Raw genomic sequence first — 16,410 nt, forward strand, 5'->3', positions numbered from 1 at the left:
ATAGAGCATAAAGCTCCGGCATTTGCTCCTGCTGCGGAGCTAGATTCCCCCTCGCCCGATTCGGTGATCGCGGGCAGGAGATCGTCCTTCATGCTCTCCATGATGCTCTCACAGGATACAGCTGATACAGCTGGTCAGTGGACCTGTCAATTCACTTATTTATTTTCTTTGTTTTATATTACGTTTATCTATTTGCCATTCATTTTATTTTATTATCTATTATTATTTTTCTGTGGCAAGGGCACTATCGCTTCACTTCACTTTCACTTGTACTTTCACTCGGTGTACTCGGTGCTTTGTCGGATTGAGGCGAACATTTTTACCGGCTTCTCTCTGTCTCTTTCCTCCTCGGGGCACTTTGCTCCAGCTGGAGTTGGCTGCTATAGTCTGGCGACTGTGGCGGGTTGTTCTGCCTTGCTTTTTGTTTTCTCCTTCTCCCTGTTAACTGTTGCATGGCTGAATTAGACTGGAATAAATTTAAATTTAGAAAAGGATAAGGTGGATTAGTTTATTATTAATTATCGCCCGTCTGCTGGTTTAAAAACGGCGGATTCAGCTATTTGTCATAATAATGTTAATTATTGATTTTCGATTTGATGGTTCAGGGAGTTGATGGCTGAGTTATGACTGGTTTACCTACCTTCGACGGATTGATGTCTGTATTGGACGATTCTGTAGCTTCTTGTGCTTTTTGCTCGTTCCTGTTCTTGTTGTCTTTGTTACGTCCCGGCGGAAAATTTGAAATTTATCCGCCTTGCGTCCCTTATCAAGCCCTTTTTGGGTTACGAGAATTTCTCATGTAAGGGGCGTATAGGCGGGTGTTTCGGTTTTTCGCCAATCTTTCCATTCCTCCTCGACCTTGTACATTCTTGTCAAGCCTTTCGAGGTTACGAGAATTTCTCATGCAGGGATGTACAGGGAAGAGTTTGAGTTTAATTCTTTTCTATTTTTGACTTCCTCTATCGCTTTCTCTTCTTTACCTGCTCTACCCTGGAATCGTATATCTTGTCAAGCCCTTTCGAGGGTTACGAGAATTTCTCATGCGAGGTACACGAGGAAAGGCCGTTTCTATCTTCTACTTTTCAATAGTTTACGTGACCCTCCTTGAAACTATCGTCGCCAGCCATTGTAATAAGAGACTAATACGCACAAAAACTCGGGTTAGCTCGAGTGAGAGAGAGAGAGAGCCGTAGCAATAACACCAGCGCTACGCAGTTAGCCAGCGCTTCGCATTTCGGGAATTTCCCTCGTTAACTGCGTAGAAACGGGAAAATCGTAATAACTCTTTTGTTAGAAAACTCTTTCTCACTCTGTTGCACAGAGCGCCAGCCGGTCCGACAAGGATCATCCTTACCTGATTGTAACAATAGTATGAGAGAGTGGATGGATGAAACAAATTTAAACAATGAAAGTAAGAATTGAGAACCCTTACGAAAGCGTACGTCGCGAACGTTCGACCGCCGTTCGAAAATCAAGGGTCGTTCGAAGCAATAAACACTATTGTATCGAAATTCTAAGAACTGCCTAGCGATAACGGCAAATTTTGAACAAAGGAACGTTCGCCAGATTTAGAATTGTTTAAAATTCATAAAATGCGAAATGCCGAATACATCGAGGCGATAGTTTTAATGTGCGATAGATTGCATAATTCGCCACGGCGTTACAACCACCGTAAGCGCATCATCCGCTTTTAAACATATAAAATCATACTGTTTTATTGCAAATCGGGAATGAATAATTTTGATCATGATATACGGATGACGGTTTCTTATCAAAACCTCTATATTTCAATTTCAAATCTCAATTTGCATTCCAACTAAACTAATAGTTATATTTCGATTAAATGCCGTTAATTAATTATATGTATAAAGAGAAATACTGCGTAGTTTCTGAAAACCGTTGAAACTATCATGGCGACGAATGAGAAAAGGAAGGAACACCAAAGAAAGGGGATGAAAGATCTTCGTCTAGCTCGCGCGTCTTAGCCAATCACCGGGCACGCGAAACTTCCGAAAACGGGCTACGATTCGCCAAACCGTCACCTCCAAGGACGATGTTCGCGCGACGGGCCCTTCGGCTGTCGATCGCGCACGAAATTTGTCACTCTTGATCGATCAATCGTTAGGTACGTGATCGGGAGCCCGTGTGTCCGAGAGACAGAGTTGTTCGGAATTCGTGATAGATTTCCTCGGACTCACAGACGCGCGCGTTAAATTTTCCCTCTACCTAAATTCTCTATCGTTTCTTTCTTTTTTTTAAACCGTTTGCTCGCGTAGTAATTTCGTATTAACTTCACTCCGCGTAAATCGTATATTGATCGTTTCGTAATAAATTGTAATTAATCGTAATTCGTTATTCGTTTGTCTCTCGTCGACGTACTCGTCCGTTTTAATTCATTTCCGCCGCGACAAGTGCAGTGATCAACGTCTTACCGTTTCTTTGGTGTTCCAGATCATCAGGCGAATACAGAGAAATTTAGCTAACAAATATTATAATCTTGTTTCGCATTATACAGCGTAACGGTAAGTCGTTTCAATTACATTTTTCGATCACGACGTTCATTGATTGGCAAAACGGGCGATCTGGTCCAGCCCTTCAGGGTTACGAGAATTTCTCAGGTCAGATCGTTCCACCGTACGAGGTATCGATATCATTCAATATTAAATATTATTTTCCGTTTATTACAATTTCGAAAGTCAGTTTCTTTCCATCATCCAAAGGGCACCTTAGTCCAGCTCTTTCGGGAGTTACGAGAATTTCTCAGGCTAAGGTATACCGCGGACGGAAACCGCCGGTTTTACAGCTAAATATAGGAAGTGAAATTGTAATAATCGAGTCACGCGACCGGTACACTAGTCTAATGTTTCAAACTGTGATATCAGAGTGTTTTCATATCCATATATATATATCTTGTTAACTAATCTTAAGCATCTTTACACTTGTACACATTTTTGCAAAACTGGTAATTTTCAATTTAACGGAATTTCTAAATTATTGAACTCATAATTTTGGCAATTATCTGATTTTCATTCACGATTAAACCAGTTTCATTTAGTTAAACAGTTTCCATTTATTTCAAATACACCTCACGCATTTCAGCCAAACACGCCTACCAACATACTCAGATTCAAGGAGGGTCCCGTACGGGACCAAGCGTTGAACGAACCTAACGAAAGGCTAATAATTATAATCTTTTAACATCTTATCAATTTTGTCTTTCGCCTTTTAATTTGTCGAGAGCGTTAACACGCTCGTGACTGGTGGCAGCGATACCAACCATCGCGCTAAAATAGGGAAGCAGGAATTAGGGGTTGAATTCCAACCAATTAATTGAAATTTAACTACCTATATCTCCAATTGTTATCTTTCCTTTTTACGTTGCGCCGTCGCACGCGCACAACGTAACATCTTGTTGGTCTGACTGATTGAATGAACTAGACGACGGGTAACGAGTGAGTGAGCCGGGTGAGTGAACTACCTTTCGACGAGGTTGTTGCAGCCGCTTCTGTGACTTCTGTAGGGGAGTGAATTTTGACTGGGATGGCCGGTGATTGGTGGATGTGGTGATGCGCTCATTGGCTGGGTGGGGCATGTTCTCGTACTATCTGCGCAGGTTTGTGCGACATGCAGGGAGGGTGGAGTGGGAATTGGTTGGCTGGGTAGGGCGCATCCTTCCCCTTCCTTTCGGTTTGCACCTATGGTAATCGTATCCTTTCGCGGATGCATGGCCTTTCACCGCGCGAGTAATGAGTTTATGCTTTAATACTAATTTAAGCTGAATGTGCTGACTGCTTGAGGGTGTATGATTTAAGGAGGGATCTTTTATTCTAGCGACTATTGCTGTCTGCCTATATAATCGTGGAATAGTTACTGTTGTGTTCATGATTGAGTGTTTATTTTATTTATTCGTTCTCTTTTCTTCTGGCTCTAATTTGTTAATTTTGACATGATTGATGGTGGTGTTGCGGATTGTTGTCCAAGGATATGTTGGAACAATATTTTCTGGGGTAGGCTTTTCCCCCATTGATTAATTTTACAGGCCAATGATTTGTTCAGTGCACATTTCAAGCTGCCTCGTATTCTTTAACCGTATTTTAATTAATTTCTGTTTAGGTCTCGGGGAATTTTAGGGAGGGGCTTGGGGTGATCTGATTTGATATCTTGAGGTCTTAAATGCCTCAATGATTCACCTTCAGTGGTGTCGGTTGATCTGATATGATTTAATTAATTCTTATCCATTGGAGTATCTAAGTGAATAATTTATGTGCTCCTATTTTATGTCGTGTTGAAGCTATTTTATGTTATTGCTTATTCGGCCATCCACGGCCTGTCTCTAACGGGTAATTACCTTTCCCTTCTCCCTTTTTCCTTTTTCCCTCTCTGATTTGGTTTGAATAATTAAATTTCTAAGGCAAATGGAGACGCGCTCACTCTTGTTCTGCTGTAGCTATTGTTCGTGTTCGGCGTCGCTGTTTACCAGATGTATGTGTGTAGGATTTTCAGCCGGATTTTGCCTTGCCTCTTATTCGCTCTGGCATTTTACTATCTTTAGATTTATGGTTGCCTTGGTACTTGACGGAAGGGACTGGGGGCTCGTGAGAGGCGGTTGTCAGTTGCGTTGTATGGGTTGTATTTCAATCTACCCTATTGCTCTCAACGTTATTTGCCAGGCGACTTCATTAGCCTCCTACGGCTTTATATAAGTCTTTCATAACGTTAGCCGCATTTGTGTTTAGTACTTAGCTGGTTCTTTTTTCTTGGGGAGCCAGTTCTTACTGTAATACTTTTGTGATATCTTTTCACTTTTCATTTTTATGTTGGCCTTAATGCTGGCTTGAAGCTGATTTTGATTTGCGCTCAGGCGCTTTGCTGTGGTCCGGGTTACATGTAACCTGTTAATCTGGTATAGTTCAATTCTAATTCTAATTAGTTTTGAATATGGTTTTGAGTGCACCTTTGATTTTGATTATGTGTTGGGGCTGCAGCGGTTAATTCAATTCACATTTAATTAAATCGAACGTGAATTAATTCCCACTTAATTTATATTTTGCACTTGAATTTAAAAATTAATTAATTTCCGATTCGATATTCATCTCATTTAGTCTCTTAATTTCTGGAACCCTGATTCCTTCATAATCTTTATGTCTGCTCAATTTTGAAATTTGGACTCGTTGCAAATCTCACCTTAATATTACTTCTAGTCTATTGTTCTGTTTGATGCTTGGTTGAATGCTGGATGGGGGTGTTTTTATTAACTTCAATTCCATTTTAATTTTAATTCCGATTTAACTTCGCTTTATATATTCAATCTCAACTTTGATTTGAATTTTACAATGATTTCCTTACATTTTAATATTGGATTTTGATGGTAAATGATCTTTATTTAATTTTGATTCGCTTTACTTGATTTGATGTTACCTTAATTCTAACCTCTTCTGATTATAAACAATAGATAATTTAGATTCTGATTCTACTTTCAATTGATGTTGGCTGTCATCTTCATGTGGTTCTTGTTGATTAAAATCTGACTCGGCTCCATTTGGTTAGTTTAGCCTTGACTTTGGACTAATTTTGATTCTTACACTGCTTTGATTTAGTTTTGATTTAATTTAATCTTAACTAAGTATTTGTTCGTGGAATCGGCACTGTCCCTGTTTTAATCGCAGCGTTTTCTAATTTTATTTCTCTTTGATTGTGTTACGTGATCCCATACCGATTGAATTTGACCTTGCCTGTTTTTATCGTGGACGAAATTAGCAAATTTAAATTTTAGTTAGTTTGATCCGTTTCCGGCTCAACTTGCTTAATCGATTACATTTATTTAACCCTGTCCTCTTGATATTGATGAGAGTTGTAGCTTTGGCCTTTGGCTTTGATCTTGAGTTCTGTCTCTCACATTGGCCACGGCTTGATTTTGTGGTGTGAAATGCTGTGCACCCCTGAGTGGTCTGAATGCACGTGCCTCTCTCTCTCTCTCTCTCCTCTTCTTCTCTGCTTTTCTTTCTTTCTTCCTCCTCCTCTCGACTATTACATGGACATGTTACTTTATTTTGTTTATTTCATTTCATCTTATCTTATCTTATCCCTATATTCGTTATTCTGTTTCATTTCATTTCATTTTATTTTATTTTATTTTATTTTATTTCATTTTATTTTATTATATTTTATTTTATTTTATTTTATTTCATTTTATCTCATCTCATTTATTTTATTTTATTTTATTTTATTTTATTTTATTTTATTTTTCTATTTCATTTTCTTTTATTTTGCTTGATTTTAGTTTATATCATTGTAATCTAACTTCGGTACAAGCAAGTGGATTCGGGGGCATGTGCTGAGCCGCGATGGCTGTTGTTGCAATTTTTACGCCTTGTAGGTGCCCATATTTTAGTCTTCCTTTTCTTCTCCAATCATTTTGTGAGTCGTTCTATCTCTGGGCGCATTATTAATACCTAATGCTGATTGCATTTTTTTTGGTTTTGAGAGATGGCTTTTCATTGCAGCGTGATGTTAGATTTTGTCTTCTTCTGTTCTTCATCATTAATTAATAACGACATTGCCTTGCTTTACTTTTGCTTTACTTTATATCCTGAACATTTATATACTCTTTCAACTTTTTAGAACTTTAATTACTTTAATTCGGATGAAAGAGTGTCAGAATCTGGGCGAGGATATGGAGGTGGATTGTATTAGCATCATAAACTAGTTTTTGTAGCCTTACCTATTTTATTCTATTACTGATGACTGAATAAATGCTTCTCTTCTGATTTTGATCAATTTCTTATTCTTTTGAGCCATATGCTAGGACTATGCTAAATGGTACTAATTGATTCGCGTCGTTTTTACTATTGTTCAGGCTTAATATGATTTATGATGATTTAACGGTGATTTAATCTGGTATGGCTGACAGATGCTCCTATGTTACTTTCAATTTTGAATTTCTCTTCTGCGTCGCTTTGCATTGTTAGACTATCTCGCTGCCAGGGTCGCTGTCTTTCCGCTTGATATTTTCTTTTCAGTTACTTTTAACCGATTATCGGTTGTTTGAACTGCAATTTGATTGCTTGACCTTCTGTTTATTTTAACATTTCGGTATCTCAAGATTTACAACCGTCTTGGTGCCTGACTGGAGTATCCCGGTCTCACGAGAACTGGTCGACTATGTTGTATGGGTCATATTTCACCCATCCCTGATCGAAGGAGGGTTTTGTTTCATTTCGTCCGGTATGGCTGCTTGCCTTTTGAATTGGTGACGCTGGCTGTCGGCGAGTGCTTGCAGGGTCTGTTTATGGCATTTATTTTCCTTCCTTCCTTTCTTAACTGCTGGGTTGGCCCACCCTGGATGGCGATTGAAGAAGTTTGTGCGTGGTATGCACATGTTTCATTCTTTAGCCTTGCACACGCTGCGAGATTTGTGATATCTCGAGTGTCTGGAGTACTGTGTGCATGCCTGTTAATGGCCTCCAGATGTGGGTGTCGATACTGACATGGTTGCACGTACTATTATTATTACTATTATTTATCATTATTCATTTAATTATTGAGATGGTTCCTTTATTATATATTGATAGAAGAGAAGGGTATTTGGGGTGAATGTAGCATCCGGGGAGCGGATTGAGGAAGTGAATGCTGGAGGGCGGATGAGAGTTTGGCTTGGCTTGATGTCTTATCTTTCATTGCTGTACTCATTATCTGTTACTTGCTTCTGCTTTTGCGCGCATTCCTTTCAGCGAGTCCTTGCATGCTGGTTTTGACACTTTGTGGCTCTGACACATTAGGGCTATGTTTCCGTAAATAACTGTACTCGTCATCTCATCTCTTAATTTGACTTTTCTATGGTTTACTTTACCTTACTCATACTTGCTGGTATTCTTTTCTTTCGCTCTCCCTTGATTCATTCTTCATTCATTCATTCATCATTCATTCATTATTGTCTTCTGGAATTGTTAGATTACTTTACTTCTTTTCTATTGATGTAACTTTGTGAAACTTGTAAGTGTGATTCTGATTCTTTACAATGCCCTGTATCTGTTGGCATGGTGTAAAGTTTCTGCGGTTCAATGATTGTTTCAATGAATGCTTTAATACTGCAGTTGTCTGGCTATGCTTTATTATGAGGTGCGCTTTCTCACTCTCATGGTTATGCGTGTTTGCGAGCTGTCTCACTGTAGGGATCACACAATTAATTCAATTTGGTCCACGTTAACTCATATTCAGCTATATTTATATTACTGCATTATAATGTTATTGGCATTATTGGCAACTTCCTTTATAGATATAATATAATATTTTGTTTATTACTGGTAATTAGCAAATTACTAGGATTGAATGAATAAGTTGGCTAAATAAATTTATTCTTATTATTAATTGATGATACGCTATTTCAATGGGATGAATGATTTTGTTAGTTACATTTGGACGTTTTGACCTTGTTCATTGCATTATTGCATTATTCTATTTTATTTTATTTATTTTGCTTATTATGCTGGGTTCATATTTTCCCGGATATTATTGCTTTGCCTTCGTATTTTATTTATAAATTGAATTAATTGGTTCATTCAACCTTGGTGGTCCTGCATAATGCATGTATTTATAATTATAATTATAATTATGGTTCAATCGATTATATATATAAGTATTGTTTTTATATTTCATTATTTTCATTATTCATCTACTTATTTCATGTGTTTACCTGCCGTATCGATGTAATTTGTCGGTGTTGTCTGCAAACGGTACGGCAGTATAATGTTTAAATTTTGCGATTTATTTTGTTGACCGCGTTTGTCATATTATTTACTACGTCATGCATTATGTCGAGCTCACATGTCATATTTTTCTTCCTATTAGTCGCCTCTATGTTGTGCGGACATAGTTTAGTGGATTAAAGTAAGCAAGCACAGTAACACTCGTGATTATATTTTGATAGAAATTGATGCTTACACTCTAAAGAATTATTTACTTTCTTTTGACACTCTTGCTGGATTATCGGTTACTTATCGCTAATATTAGTTATTACTCAATACAGCAGAGCTCAACGCAGTTTGTGCGGCTGAGTTGATCTGGATGCTTGATTATATGTTCTAATTTGCTATTATATTCCCCTAACTAACTCTTCTACTCTCTCTGCTACAGCTGCTTGTTTATTACTCTTAACTTTAACTGCAACCAAGTATTAGTTACTATCTACATGGGGTGTTTGGATTTGAATCAGCCTTGACGAGACCTGGGAGCGGTTTACTTTGACAGGAATGCAAGGAGTTAATTTAACTTTTTCGTAGTTCTAATTTTAAGTTTCATGACTTCAATTATTGATTGTTTGGATACATTCATTCCTTATTGGCGCATTAGTACAGTATGGCTTTTCACTTTTCTGTTTTGGATATTGTGGTCACTGTAATCTTTCATTTTCATTATTATTTCTGTACTTTCAATATTAAGCTCCTTCAGGGACAGGTAAATGGGGTCGCGATGATGCTGTGTTTTGTATCACTCAGTACTAGTCACGTGATGTACTGCGGAGTGTTACTTGTTTGGTAATTAAAGATTTAATCATTATCCTAATATTCAAATACATTAATACTGGGGTGGCGGTACAATAATTTAGGGTGTTATGATAGTTTATGCAAGCTATATCTGTTCAATCTCGATTGTACATGCTTCTCCTTGTATTCTGTCGAATATACACTCTCTTCTTACTGTAGATCATATTTTGTTGCTTTGATCTTAATCTTTGAGGGTACGAATGGTTGTTCCATGGTAAATGAGTACAATGGTAATATCTGGTGCTGATGCGTGGCCTCCTATATTTGCATAAATTAACGCCTTAATTCGAGTCTTAATTTTGTACTTTGAATAATTTCCCTGTTATTATCAATGGTTCGATGAACGCTTGTGTGATTTATCCGTTAGGTGCCGCGCCGGTACATGTTTTCTTCTTCGTAACCCTGTTCTCAAAACATATAAATATTTTTAGGTACCTATTTTTTCTGAGCAACTGGGTGTCTCCGACATTCATTGCTTATTTCCTATTTCGCTACGATATAATTTTGGAGTTAATTTTGAACGGCGGATTTATATAGTCTACGGTTATTATTATTTGTTACACTTGGTTTCCTATCTTCATTGCTATGCTCATCGGTTACGTATGTTTGTTTACTTCTGCTCTGGCATCTGTCAGGTGCTTAATTGTACATGAAATATAATTACTTTGAATTAAATTGGCTGTTGTACTATTGATTATTAAATTATTATATACTTTATTTAATCCCTGGTGTGTGTGAGCCGCGGCGCTTTCTGCTGTATTGTGTTACCAGATGACTTATGTGTCATTATTATGTTGTGTTTCATCTTATCAATTCATATACATACTACATTTTTGCACAATGTTGTGCGGACATAGTTTAGTGGATTAAAGTAAGCAAGCACAGTAACACTTATGATTATATTTTGATAGAAATTGATGTCTACGCTCTAAAGGATTATTTACTTTCTTTTGACACTCTTGCTCGATTATCGGTTACTTATCGCTTATATTAGTTATTGCTCAATACAGCAGAGCTCAATGCAGTTTGTGTGGCTGAGTTGATTTGGATGCTTATCATGTGCATTCTAGTATTTACTATTATACTCCTCTAACTAATTTTACTTCTCTCGCTGCTGCAGTTGCTCGTTGCCACTTTTGCCAGCGGTCTTTAACTTTGTAAGGTAAGCGAGGCCGCGAAACCGCGGGCCCTGCCAACGCGCGCAAGTACCAGCGCCGCCGACAGGTGGCGACCGCGCGCACCGCGAACTCGCGAGGCAGCCGGCCTCGCGAGCATTCATATACCGGGCCGCGAGGCGATAGACGGCAGATCGACACTCGGAAGCGAATCCTCGGATAAGCGACAAAGAGGCGATCAACGTCATTTTTGGGCTCCTGATTAATTCCTCCAGCAGCGTTCGGCAGGACGGGTTGTCTCTACGGCCGTCCTCCGATACTGTCCGCTGTATCCTTGGCCACGGCCGAGAGAGTTCCCTCTCTCGGCGGCTTCCCGACCGCCAGACTGGGCGTTACGTCTCTACGGCGTCCGCCGGAGCACGGTCTTCTTACTGCCTGGGTGAGGACGGGTTGTGTCTACGGCCGTCCACCCATGAAGGCATCTAACCGCCGTTCCCGACCATCCGACTACCTCCACCGCACCGAAACAATACGATAGGACGGCCAACATCCCGTCTCGCGATCGCACCGCGACCGGACCGCGCCGTACCATGACCGCTCGACATCATTAGTTTTAAGGGCCGCGCCGTACCGTGACCGCTCGACATCGTTAGAATCGCGACCGCGACCGCCCGATACCGTTAGTTTAAGAACCGCGCTGTGACCGCAACCGCCCGTTACCGTTAGCTTTTAAGAACCGTTAGCTGTAAGATCGTAGACTGATAGGACACCCAGGGCAGTAGGTTAAGCTAGCTGTAATACTTAGGATTAAATACATATTATTTCCACCTATATCCAACCGACTTCTTCATTCGTTCGCCTGAACCCCGGACTTACCGGCTGAGCCGGCAACACCCCGGGGGTAACCCGTCACAACTTTAACTGTGATTATTTTATTTTATTAACTACAGGGCGTGTTGGATTTCAATTAAGTCTTGACAGAATCTGGGAGCGGTTTACTTTGACTGGAATGCAAGTTCCAATTGATTGTTTGATGTAATCATTCCTTGTTGTCGCATTAATACAGTATTGTCTTCACTTCTTTATCGTGATATTGTTGTCACTATTTACATTATTACTTCTGTACTGAGTTCTTCATGGATATACAAATGGGGTTACGATAGGGATGTAATTTGTATGATCTGGTAACATTTGCATGATGCACTGCGCTGTGTCGCTTGTTTGGAAATTAATATTAAATTGCTGTTCTAGTATTTAATAAATTAATGGGTTGGCGGTATAATAATCTTGGGCGTTATGATGGTTTATGTTAGCTATATTTTGCTTCATTTTCCGTTGTACACGCTACTCCTTGTATTCTGTCAAATTTACATAATTTACACTTTTTCTTATTGTAGATTATATTTTGTTATCGCTCTAATGTTGGGTACACAGCTGTTGATCCATCATAAGTGCTCACAATGGTAATGTCTTGCGATGATGCGTGGTCGTCTATATTTACATGTGATAACGTTTGTTTTGAATTTGATTTTGGCTGCTTTCCTGGCAACTGTCAGCGGATCGCTCCTTTTCTTTTCCTTCTTTTTCTTATCAGGGAATTTTCCTGCAATCATGTTTAGAAATGTTTAGAATTGTTCAGAATTGTTATTCCTGTCTGCTTTTTTAGTATGTATTTAATATACTTAATATTCGGAGGGTACATATATCTCTTGTTCGTGTCATTTGTGGATTGTTTCCGCGGCTTGTTGATCTATATTTCTTTTGTTCTCTGGTCTACATGACGGTGTGATGGCGCCGCGTGCCTAGTTGGTGGTTGGTATTACTGCGGACGCTTCTTGTGAACAAGTTACTCGTATTATGCCGGGTTCACATGTACCTACTTTCTTTATGGGTAATCTGACCGCCTCCTCTTATTGCTCGGCTTGTTTGGGTGTTTGATGCGCTGTGTTTGTTAGGGGTGTTGTGTATGTGTGTGGGGAGCGTGTATGGAACAGGACACCGAGGGTTGCAGCCTAAAAGACGTAGCACGGCTGACTGGGGGAAGAACTCGCCCCCGGACCTTGCCGTGTTAAAGATAAGACCCGTCCTCGCAGGACAGGCGGGTGAAACGGGGCGCGATCACCCGTTGAGTAGGAGCTCCGGTTCCTGATCGTGGCCGAAGAAGAAGCCCTGTCTTCGCATTGCAAGCAGGCAGAAGTCATGGCGCGATCACCCGTTGAGCAGGAGCTCCGGTTCCTGATCGTGGCCGAAGAAGAAGCCCTGTGCTCATATATGGCAGGCGGAACACATGGCGCGATTACCCGTTGAGCAGGAGCTCCGGTTCCTGGTCGTGGCCGAAGAGAAAGCTTCCTGACCTCGCTTATGGTAGGCTGGTGAAGTAGAGGCGCGATCACCCGTTGAGCAGGGTGCTCCGATTCCTGGTCGTGTCCGAAGAGAGGGTTTCCTGGCCTCGCTAATGACAGGCAGGTGAAGTAGGGGCGCGAACACCCGTTGAGCAGGAGCTCCGGTTCCTGGTCGTGGCCGAAGAGAAAGCTTCCTGAACTCGCTTATGGCAGGCTGGTGAAGACACGGCCCGATCATCCGTTGAGCAGGAGCTCCGGTGCCGGTCGTGTGGAAGAAAACTGGCCTGTCCTCGTGGAAGGACAGGTGGGCGTGATGACTGCAAGGATAAGCCACATCATCATTCTCAACCTACCATGGTGGACGAAGATTGGGGCGATCAACCGGGAGATGCGAAGTCCCGGTTCCTGATCGTGACCGAAGAAAAAGTCCTGTCCTGGCAAGTGCCAGGTAGGCTGAAACATGGCGCGATCACCCGTTGAGTGGGAATCCTCCGGTTCCTGATCGTGGCCGAAGAAAAATCCTGTGCTTTCTTGTACAGGTTGAAACATCCTACCGCTAGATCGGAGGTGTGACGGCGTGGATCCTCAATCCCCTGTGGTTGCCTAGCGCACGGCGGATTGAGGGTAGACGAAAGCGCAAATGTAAGCTAGGGATCTGAAGCGCCGTTGCGGCTATCGTCGGTACAACTGGGATATCCTCAAAGGATGAAAGGGTACCGACGGCCTACGTTAGGGGAGAGGTTTTTAGTGGGTAGTATATCAGGCCGCGGATGCCTCTTCTGGGCGCCGCTGGGTCGCCCCTTCTGGGCTGTGACCCCTTATCTTTTGTGCCCGCCCTTCAGGGTTGGGCTGTAAGGTTGCCCCTTCTGGGTTGCCGCTTTGGGTTTGCCCCCACCAAATGGGCGCCAGGCCCCCCTTCAGTCGATATGAGTCCCACACTGCCGGGGCCCCCTCTAGCCGAATAGACGAACAGGGGATAACCTGCGCGTGCATAAATGCATTTTCCTCTTCTATTAAACGAAAAAAAAAAAAAAAAATAAGGTTTAGGTTAGGTTAGGGTTAGGGTTAGGGTGACTCATTGGTTATGTTTGTTTACTTCTGCTCCTCACTGTGTCACGTACCTGCTAAATATGGAGGAATTATACCAATTGTGGATTAAACCAAAATTTCAATTATTAAACTAATTTCAGTTTTCGTTAATCCTGCCGGCGTGTGTGACCTGTCGCATTTTCTGTTGCATTGCGTGGTGTATGAGATTATTTATATTGTCAACAGTCATTCTCGGTTATCATATTGCTAATTTACATATTAATTTGCATTTTAATTTATATTTATTCGCGGGTCTATTTATTGTTAGCACTTACACAGTGCAGTGTTTTGTACTCTCAATTTGCTGTTAATTGGGAGACTGTTTGGTAGGAATTACAGCAAATTGAGACGGTTGGTGATTCATTTTCTTGTGCTTAGTTTCTTAATTGTTCTAACGAATTATTTAGACAATATGTTCCCTTATCGACAAATCCGCTCAATCGGTTGGGTTCGGTGTTCGCTGTTTCAATAGTTCATTATCTACTCAATGCAGCAGAATATAGCGCAGTCTTGATGCCTGTGTGCTTCAATCCCCATTGTTCTGTTTCTTGAATGGGATTCTTTGGTTATTCCAGTTAATATGATTATTTAACTTCCTTGTATAACATCTGGCCGTTCCTTAATTATTCTTTTGGTAACGCTGATTTAACTTTAACTTTTACTTTTACTTTTACATTATCTTACTCATGAAGTAAAATTGGAGTCTGAGTCTGTTTCTTACTCTCGTTCTTCACCTGGTTAGGGAGTGGCCACTCTAATTGCAATGTAAGAAGTTTAATTTTGATATTTATTTTAGGCTGCTTAATGGCTGCACTGTGTCATTGCATCTTACACGGCTCAGCCTTCCCGTTACTCTGTTTATTTGTCGGTGATCCCTATTGCTGTACAGTATCAGTGCCATACGGTCTCAAGGAATTTGATGGGTATCTGGATGATTATGCTGCTGATTCCAGAGGTTATGTAGAATCGGATTTACACACTGTGCTGCAGTGTTTCACTTTCACTCACTTAATGCATTAATCATGCTATTGTGACGGTACAGTGTTTTACAGTATTTTGCAGTACTTAATTAATTTATAATTGATTTGAATTTAGTCCATGAGCTCATTCTGTTGAGTCAGGATGCATCCGGATTCCATTATTTTCCTTCGGCCAATTAATTTGCTGATTCTTGGAACTCTGGTAGGAAGTTAAACTCGGATTTATTCGCTAATGTCTTACTTGATTTCAATTGACAAGGTACGGTAATTTCAAATTCAAACGTTTAATTTCAATATTACTTTCAATGTATTACAAATATTGTTCCCTCTTGCGACCGTAGCTTGTTTAGCATGTTTTGTTCACCTTCATTGTCTAATTATTATCTGATGATTGATTGGGATCATGAATGAGTTAGGAAGGGGAGACATCAAATTTAAAACTTAAATTTAAAGTAAAATTTAAATTCAAAATGGTGAACTATATGGTCTGTGGCTCATTATTTGGTCAGGTATTATTAAACTATAACATACTTTTCTCCTACTACTTCAATCTTAGTTCATTTCGGTCTTACTTTTACTTTTGGTTTGGTTTCGTTTTGTGTTCAGTAGAGGGTATGTGTTTGTGAATTTTATTACTGGCTTTTGCCGCACTATTATGCCGCTAGTGAATCGGGTTTAAATGAATGCGCTTCACTTTGTCTAGGAGACTGTTTATTTAATACAAAGAGCCGCTTACCGCGGAGGCTGGTGCTTACAAGTCACTGTTCGCGCAACTCTGTTTGAACTTCGAAAAATACCGTACTCGCTCGCCAAGAATTGTTACTTTAATTGTTCTAATCGCTTTTGTTGTTCCGGCTCTTTTATGGATTCCGGCAGGCACACGGATTTGTTTCACGGAGCTCCCGAGCGCCAATTAGGGAGTTCCGTGACCTTTTTATTACCTTATTTGGTAATATGTCTCGAGACTTGCCTATGTGTGAGAGCCTGACACTCTTCCGTGCCGGGCCGGAGAGTGGGGCGCGGAGGCCGGGGTCAGGCCCTTTTTTCGTCTCCGCGTTCGACAGTTTTTTTGCGATTCTTTTCTTTTTGTCCGGTTTAGTGCGAGATTCTTCTAGAACGGCTTTTATTTTCTACGATTGTTAGAATGTATTTTCCTTTTATTACAATGAATGTTTAATTTAATTATTAATAATTTGTTGGCTATGCTTTCTTTCACAAACAGTATGAAATCAAGTTCTTTTGCTCCTCCATGTGTCACGTGCTCACCGAAAGTGGGGCAATTAACCAATTTGATTGAACAAATTTTGTTTAATATCGAACTACCAAAAGACGAATGCTGATT

Source organism: Osmia lignaria, chromosome 11, assembly GCF_051020975.1.
Source record: "Osmia lignaria lignaria isolate PbOS001 chromosome 11, iyOsmLign1, whole genome shotgun sequence".
NCBI lineage: Eukaryota > Metazoa > Arthropoda > Insecta > Hymenoptera > Megachilidae > Osmia > Osmia lignaria.